Source organism: Talpa europaea (genome assembly GCF_964194135.1).
Source record: "Talpa europaea genome assembly, chromosome: X".
Lineage (NCBI taxonomy): Eukaryota > Metazoa > Chordata > Mammalia > Eulipotyphla > Talpidae > Talpa > Talpa europaea.
This window is the reverse complement of record NC_140081.1, coordinates 51,693,526-51,702,453: the sequence shown is the minus strand read 5'-3', so window position 1 is coordinate 51,702,453 and position 8,928 is coordinate 51,693,526. Positions and strand designations below refer to the sequence as shown.

At 35.1% G+C, this 8,928-nt stretch overlaps 1 pseudogene across 1 annotated transcript; it reads right to left on the bottom strand.

Annotated features, from left to right (window-relative positions):
• Positions 1–8,097: 8,097 nt before the first annotated feature.
• On the bottom strand, positions 8,098–8,631 carry LOC311187123 (protein FAM177A1-like; annotated as a pseudogene). Its single transcript has one exon. The product of its transcript is annotated as a protein FAM177A1-like (transcript).
• Positions 8,632–8,928: the final 297 nt, after the last annotated feature.

Below are 8,928 nucleotides of genomic sequence, written 5' to 3'. Positions count from 1 at the left end.
ACTGGGTTGCAAAGCTGTCCGCAGCCTCTGCAGTGCCAGTTTGATCCCCGGGCATCTGGGTGATGGTCCTACATGGCGTGCAGACCTTTCCTGCCGCCCGCTGCTCCCTTCAGCAGTGTACTTCGGTCCTTCTGCCTGTTCTGCTCCCTGCTTTGGCTCTGGTGAATTCTCTCACCCTCCCGCGCTTCTGAGTGTACCCAGTGCTTGTATAAATGAATAAATTAATTTAAAAAAAGGAAAGGAAAAAGATAAAATATTAAAAAAAAATAAGGAAAGTATTAGAAATTCAAAAGGTAAAGAACTCAATAAATGATGAAACAATTTGAGAAAAATCTATGGAAGTAGAACAGATCAAATGGAAAATTGATTCAGTTACCTCAAACATAGCAATACATTAAACCCAGGTGGAAGTAGTGAGATAAATGAGTTGTAAAATAAATAAAGAGGCAAACTGAGAAATATCCAACACCATTAAGAAAGCAAACATAAGAATAATGGGTATCCCAGGAAGGGGGGAGGACAGAGAGTGAATATTAGAGAAAACTTTCCACACCTAAGGAAGAAAATAAATATGCAAATCCATGAAGTTAAATCAAGATAGGATTACCTAAATGGAGCAAGACTTATTTCAAGATACATAATAATGACTCTTCCAGGAGTTCAAGACAAAGAAATAACATTTAAATTGGCTAAGAAGAAAAAGCAGAAACTCATGAAAGTACTACAATCAGGCTTATTCAGACTTCTCAACAGACTCTTCATGCAAGGAGAGAATACAATAATGTGTTCAAAATATTCAAAGACAAAAACACCAGTCAAAATTCTACATCCCGTGATTCTTTTTGAGATAGGAGGGAGAAAAAAAAGATCTTTTTGGAAAAACAAAAGCTGAGTTTGCAAACACTAGGCTTCCTCAACAAGATATGTTGAAAGGAGCACTTTATTCTAAATCAAGGTGAAGAAAATCCACAAAAGAAAACAAATAAGGAAATAAATTAAAAGAATCAGAAAACTAAAGACAAAATGTCAGTAATAAAATCCCAATATATCAATATCATTCCAAATGTAAATGAATTTAACTCACCAATCAAAAGGCACAAAATAACTGGGCAAACAAGAAAACAAAATCCAAATATCTGTTGCCTTCAGGAGACTCATTTGAGCTCCAAAAATAAACACATGGTCAAATAAAATGAATGGAAAACAATCTTAGAAGCAAAAAAGGTACAACAAAAGGTTGGGACAGCATACTTATATCAAATAAAAAAAAACTTCTAGCTAAAAAAGTTAACAATAGATAAGATCGACATTATATAATAAATAAGAGGTCAACACATCAGGAAGACATAACATACACACACACACCGCGCACACACACACACATATAATGAAGTAAATCTAAAATATGTAACACAATTATCAACAAACCTAAAAAACAAATATTGGGTGCAACACAACTGTAGCAAGAGACTTGCACTCCACATCCATCATTGAACAGATAAACTAGACAGAAAACCAACAGGGAAACAATTAGAAATTTGACTAAATTTTATATATATATATATAGATATAGATATATATATATATATATATCTATATATATATATATATATAATACAAGCACTGGGCACAGTCAGAAGTGTGGGAGGGTGAGAGAACTCACCAGAGCCAGAGCAGGGAACAGAACAGGCAGAATGACAAAATACGCTGCTGAGGGGAGCAGTGGGCATGGCAGGAGAGGCCTGCACGCCATGTGGGACCCTCGCTGGCGGCTAGGGATCAATCGGCACTGCAGAGGCTGCGGGCAGCTTCAGAGTCCAGCGCTCAACTGCTGCGCCACCAGGGGAGGCCCTGACTAAATTATATTTATAGCACACTACACTCTCATAAAGCTGATTCCACATTCCTCTCAAGTGTACCTGGAATATTCTCCAGCAGATATCACTCATTGGGTCACAAAACAAGTGTCAACAAATTGATGAGGACTGACATCATATCAAGTATCATCTATTATCACAATTATACCAAACTAGGTAATATCCACACACAAAAAAACCCCAATAAAACAGAAAAATCTGATATGTAGAGACTAAACAACACACTTCTTAATTAATATTGGGTTAGTGCGGAAATCAAAGAAAAAATTTTAAAAATACCTGGAGACAAATGAAAATGAAAGCATGACATTCTAGAACTTATGAAGTATAGCAAAGGCAGTACTAATAGGGAAGTATATATCAATGTGGCTTCTCATAAAAAGGAGCTCAAAAAAATATTCAAGCCTTGTATCTTAAGGAACCTGAGAAAGGAGAAAAAAGAAAATAAATGCCATAGAAGAAAGGAAATAATTTTTTAAAAATCAGAGCAGAAATAAATGAATTAAAAGTCAAGAGGAGAGTTTAAAAGATCAATGAGAACAAGATTGTTCTTAGAAATATTTAGACAAAAACTTTACCTAGATTCACTAAGAAAAAAGGCAAAAAATCTAATAAATATAGTTAGAAATGAGAGAGATATTATCACAGGCACTTCAGAAATATGGGGGTTTGTAAGATGCTGTTGTGAACATCTTTATTCCAACAAAATTGAAAATTTGGAGATCAGGACAAATTCTTAGAAGCATATAGCCTTCCCAGATTGAATGAAGACAAAACAGAAATATGAACAGAGCAATTACAAGGAAAGAAATTTAAACAGTAATCAAAAGTCTCCCCAAAAACAAAAGGCCAGAACCACATGATTTCACTAGTGAAATCCTTTTCAAACTCATCCAAAAATTGAGGAAGATTAAATGATCCCAAACACATTTTATGAGGTCAACATTACTTTGTTACCAAAAACACACAAGGAAATCACAAAAATGAAAAATACAGACCAATATCACTGGTGAATATAGATGGCAAAATCTTCAAGACAATTTTACCAATCAAATTCAGCAATACATTAAGAGGATCATGCATCATGACCAATTGGGATTTATTTCTTGGATGCAAGGATGATTCAGCATGCACACATCAGTCAACATAATTCACCTGGTCAACAAAAGGAAAATCAAAATCTTATGGTCATATCAACAGATTCAGAGAAAGAATTCAACAATTTTGAACATCTATGTATGATTAACAACCTCTTAATAATATGAGGCTAGAAGGAACATACCTCAACATACTAAAAGCCTTATTTGAAAAACTCATTGATAGCATAATACTCAACAGTGAGAAACTGAAAGATTTTCCTCCTAAGGTCAGGCATACCACAAAGATGTCCACTTTCACCACTACTATTCAACATAGTATTAGAAGATAAAGCTACAATAATCAAGCAAGAGAAATATATAAAGAATCCAAATTGGAAAAGTAGAAGCACAACTATCACCATTTGCAGGTGACAAGAAAATATACATAGAAAACCTTAAATACACTGTAAAAGAAACTATTAGAAACAATAAATCTGTAAAGTAGCAGGGTAAAAATTAATACACAAAAGTTTGTCATATTTCCATATGTAAAAAAGAGCTAGAAGAGAAAAAAATCGAGAAAACAATATCATTTACAATAGCATCAAAATGTATTAAACACCTAGGAATAAACATAATAAAAGTGGTGAAACCTATACAATGAAAACTGGCAGACATTATTTTAAAAAAATGACACAGGTAATTCCATGGTCATGTGTTAGAAGAATTGATATATTTCTAACATCCATCTTACCCATAGCAATATATATTTGATGCAATTCCTATCAAAATTTCAATGGAATTCTTCAAAAAAATAGAGTAAATATTACAGTTTCAATATGGACCCACAAAAGACACTAACCAGCCAAAGCAATTTTGACAAAAAAAGAAGATGATGATATCATGCTCCCAAACTCCAAGTTATACTACACAGCTATAGTAATAAAAATAGTATGGTATTGGTTTACAAATAGGCAAGGAGATCCTACTACAATGAGATACCACTTCACTCCCAGGAGAATAGCTGATATAGATTTAAAAAAGCAGCAGCAAGAAATGATGGCAAAGAGGTGGAGAAAAAGGAATACTGATACACTGTTGTTGGAAATGTAGAGTGGTCCTATGGGAAACAATATAGACCCTCCTCAAAATATTAAAAATGCCACATTATCCAGCAATTTTACTCTTTGATATTGATCCTCGGAATGCAAAAGCACTAGTTAGAAGGAAAATGTGCATTCCTATGTTCATTACAGCTCTATTTGCAATAGCTACCATTAGGAAATACCTTAAATGCCCAAGGACACATTGTGGATTAAGATGATCTGGTACATATACATCATAGAATACTATTCAGCAAGAGAAAGATTTCAACAAAGTACAACACCCACTTATAATAAAGGCCCTTCAAATTCTCGGGATACAAGGAACGTAACTCAATATCATAAAGGCCATATATGACAAGCCCATATCCAGTATCATTCTCAATGGTGAAAAGCTGAAAGCATTTCCATTAAGATCTGAAACAAGACAAGGATGTCCACTATTACCACTGCTTTTCAATATAATACTGGAAGTCCTAGCCAGAGCAATAAGACAAGAGAAAGACATACAAGGAATCCAAATAGGGAAGGAAGAAGTTAAACTATCACTATTCACAGATGATATGATAATATATAGAGAGAACTCCAAAAACTCCACAGAAAAACTAATTGAACTAATCAGTTTAGTAAAGTGGCAGGATACAAAATCAACATGCAAAAATCAGTAGCCTTCCTATACACAAACAATAAATCTGAAGAAGAAGAAATAAAAAAAAAATCCCTTTTATTATTGAAACAAAAACAATCAAATACTTGGGAATAAACCTAACAAAAGAGGTAAAGGACCTATACTAAGAAAACTACAAAAAACTGTTAAATAAAATAGAAGACACAAATAAATGGAAAGACATACCCTGTTCATGGATTGGAAGAATTAACTTTATCAAAATGGCCATCCTACCAAAAGAAATTTACAGTTTCAATGCTATTCCAATACAAATTTCAATGACATTCTTCAAAGAAATAGCACAATTATTGATGAAATTCATATGGAATCACCAAAAACCCCGGATAGCCAAAGCTCTCATGAAAAAAAAAAGGGGGGGGGATAGAGGCATCACACTCCCAGACTTCAAACTATACTACAAAACCATAATCATCAAAACTGCATGGTATTGGAACAGGAACCAATATACCAACCAATGGAACCAAACAGAAAATCCAGAAATAAACCCACAGATTTCTGGTCAACTAATCTTTGACAAAGGAGCAAAGAATATGCACTGGAGCAAAGAAAGTTTGTTCAATAAATGGTGCTGGGAAAACTGGGTCGCTACATGCAAAAGAATGAAGCTTGACCACTACCTCACACCATGCACAAAAACCAACTCAAAATAGATTAAAAAACTAGACATAAGACCTGAAACAATAAAATATATAGAAGGAAATACAGGTGAAACACTACATGACATGCACCTCAAAGATATCTTTACAGACACATCACCCAAAGCAGTGATAACAAAGGCAAAGATAAACAGCTGGGACTACATCAAATTAAAGAGCTTCTGTACAGCAAAAGAGACAATAACCAAAACAAAGAGAAACCCCAGTGACTGGGAGAAAATTTTTGCACACAACACTAATGATAAAGCACTGATCACAAAAATCTACAAAGAGCTCATGAGACTCAACACAAACAAAGAAAATAATCCTGTCAAAAAATAGGCAGAAGAGCTAAAAAGAAACTTCACCAAAGAGGAAATACAAATGGCCAACAGGCATATGAAAAAATGTTCAACATCACTTGTAATCAGGGAAATGCAAATCAAAACTACAATGAGATACCATCTTACACCAGTGAGAATGGCACATATTAAAAAAACTAGCAACAACAAATGTTGGCGAGGTTGTGGAGAAAAAGGAACTCTCCTGCACTGTTGGTGGGAGTGCAAGTTGGTCCAACCACTATGAAGAGCTGTGTGGAGATTTCTTGACCTACTAAACATAAAGCTTCCATATGATCCAGCAATTCCACTCCTAGGTATTTACCCAAATGACATAGAAACAGTAATTCCAAAGGGCACCTGCACCCCTATGTTTACAGCAGCATTATTTTCAATAGCTAAGCTTTGGAAACAACCCAAATGCCCCAAAAATAGATGACTGGATCAAGAAGATGTGGTACATATACACAATGGAATATTACTCAGCAATCAAAAAAGATAAACACATGCAGGTTGCAACAACATGGGTGGAGCTAGAAGGGATCATGCTCAGTGAAATAAGTCAGAAAGAAAATGAAAAATACCAGATGGTCTCACTCATAGCAGGAATTTAGAAAACCTAAATAAGGGACCAGGAAAAAGACTAATCAATACAAAGTAAAAATCAAAATCAACAAGCAACTATAAACCAGAGACACACTGAGGGGGGCAGGGAAGGGCGGGGAGAGGAAGGACTAGAGTCAAAATAAGGGGGGTGCAATTGTATGGGGAATATAACCAAAATAAAAATGCATACTTTGTGCAGAGATGAAAAATGATGTAAGAATTATATAAAATAAAATATTAAAAAAACAAGGGGGGTGGGACTTGTATGGGGACTATAACCAATATGAAAATGCATACACTGTGCAAAAATGAAAAATCATGTAAAAATACATAAAATTTTAAAATAATAAAAAATAAATTAAACAAAAATATTAATGTGGCTTTATTATCTGTTCTCTAGCAGAGAGAAGATTCTGATAGTGATCAGATAGACTAAGGCTGCACACATAAAATAAAATAATGGGCAAGAGAAATGTCTGAGGTTGTTGCTGGGTTCCACTTGTAAGGATAACTGAATGCTAAGGAGATTGAAGTTGGACAGACTCTAAAAGGAAAGGTGGAACATCACAAACCCAAAGATGTGGTGGAAGGACAGCTGGCCTTGGAGTTAAAATACCTAGCTGCAGCTCCTCTGCTAGAATTTAGATTCTGTGATCTTGGATAAATCTTCTCACCTCCTTTGATTTAATTTCCCTTTCTATCCAAAGGGCATAGGGTTGATGGAAGAAATATCCTCTGAAGTCTATTCAGCACACTTCTAATCAGAAATAATGGATTAAGGGTGCAACTGAAGCCAAATGGACCATTTTACATTTTGCATAGCCAGTCTTAACTTCTGTGCCCCAAATAACTTTCTGTGAAGACACTATGGAAACAAGAAGCACAATGGATTTCTCTTTAAAGGACTGCATTCCAATGAATAACAACATTCCATATCAAAGAAATAATTCCTTTTCTCCCCTTGCTCCTTCCACTCTGACATTATTTTGACTGCTAAAACTAAGAGGCTGCCTACTAACAAATTCCATGCCAGTTTTCTCCCTCTGACACAGAACATTCATGACATTTTTTCTCTTTGTCTTACATTTCACTTACTGCAAGCCCAATGATTACCAAACCAAATTCTTCTTTTCTCTCGTAGATGGTATTTCAAATATATGTTGTAACAAAGCAATAAAAACACAGAAGTGATCACAAGGGTGAGACAACAAATAGAGACATAGGAAATATTGAAAAGCTAGTACAATTTCTCTTCTTACCAGAATTGGATTGCTTTCGATGATTAGTCTTCCAAATTATTGAACAATTCATATTGAAATACCCTAAGGAATGTTGTCATATCCCCATAGAAACAGAAAGTCTAAAAAGTCTAAAAAGATTTCAAAAGTCTTAATATAAAAAAGATTTCACTGTCAAAACTACCAAGAGGCCAAGGCAAAAAATATTGAAGATGGCGAAAGAAAAAAGCAGGATTTTCCACAAAAGATCAGCAAAAAAGAAGAGAATGGAATGATACATTCAACATATTCAAAGATTAAATGTGCCAGCCAGAATACTACATCCTGTGACTCTCTTTGAAATAGGGGAGATAGATAAATGTCTTCCTAGATAAACAGAAGTGGAAGGAGTTTGCAAGTACTAGATAGTCCCTATAATAAATATGAAAATGAACTCCCCTATTTAAATCAAAGAAAATCCACAAATAATTGAAAACTGGACATAAAGAAAAAGAAAATTAAAGAGTTTTAAATTTGGTAGTCATTTCATTCTATGGTGGGTCAGAGACTGGATTTTGTTTGCTTTCCATAATTATTTCACAGTCTACCTCTATTTCAGAATTGAAATTCACAAACGAACTCGATACCAGAGTTCTGACTGATCTGTCTAAACTGTGGAAACAGTTTGCAGCTTATTCTGTCTGTATTGTCTTTCTGTTTCTTCAGACATCCTGTTTTCTTCTTCCTTCTTCATCTGGTAATACTCATCAATGACATATAGGTATTTTGGGGTGCTGTTGCCCAAAACAGATGCAATCTTCTCCCCAAGAAAGTTACATACTGAGAGGGTTGACATGGCAGCATGAAGCACATAGAACCATAAGTAAGGGCCCAAGGCCAAGGTAAGTTTTGTGGATCAACAATGGGTAAAACATCTTTCTTCTCCAGGCTGTCTACTTCACCTTCATCTGTGCTATATTCTTCCGTTGTTTCAAAATTAATAAAAAAGGATGACACTCTTTGGGATTTTATTCCTTTTTTCTATGACTCCCAATTCTACATTCTCAAAACCTTTCATTACTCATGTGTGGCACCGATTACCTGAATGCAGCTCCCCAGACAGTGACTGCTTCTCCTGCATGGCTCACAGGATCCATTTCCATTGTCATCACCACCCCAGGGCTGCTGGCATGGCAGGACCTATTTCAGCCTCACCAGACCACAGCTACAGCCTCAAGTATGCTTTCTGATCACAGTGATATCAAACTAGGAATCAACCACAGAAAGAAAGCAAAAAATCAAATAGGTGGAGACTAAGAAAATGCCTATTGGATTAACGAGTAAATGAAATTAGAAAATACCTAGAAACAAACGAAAATGAA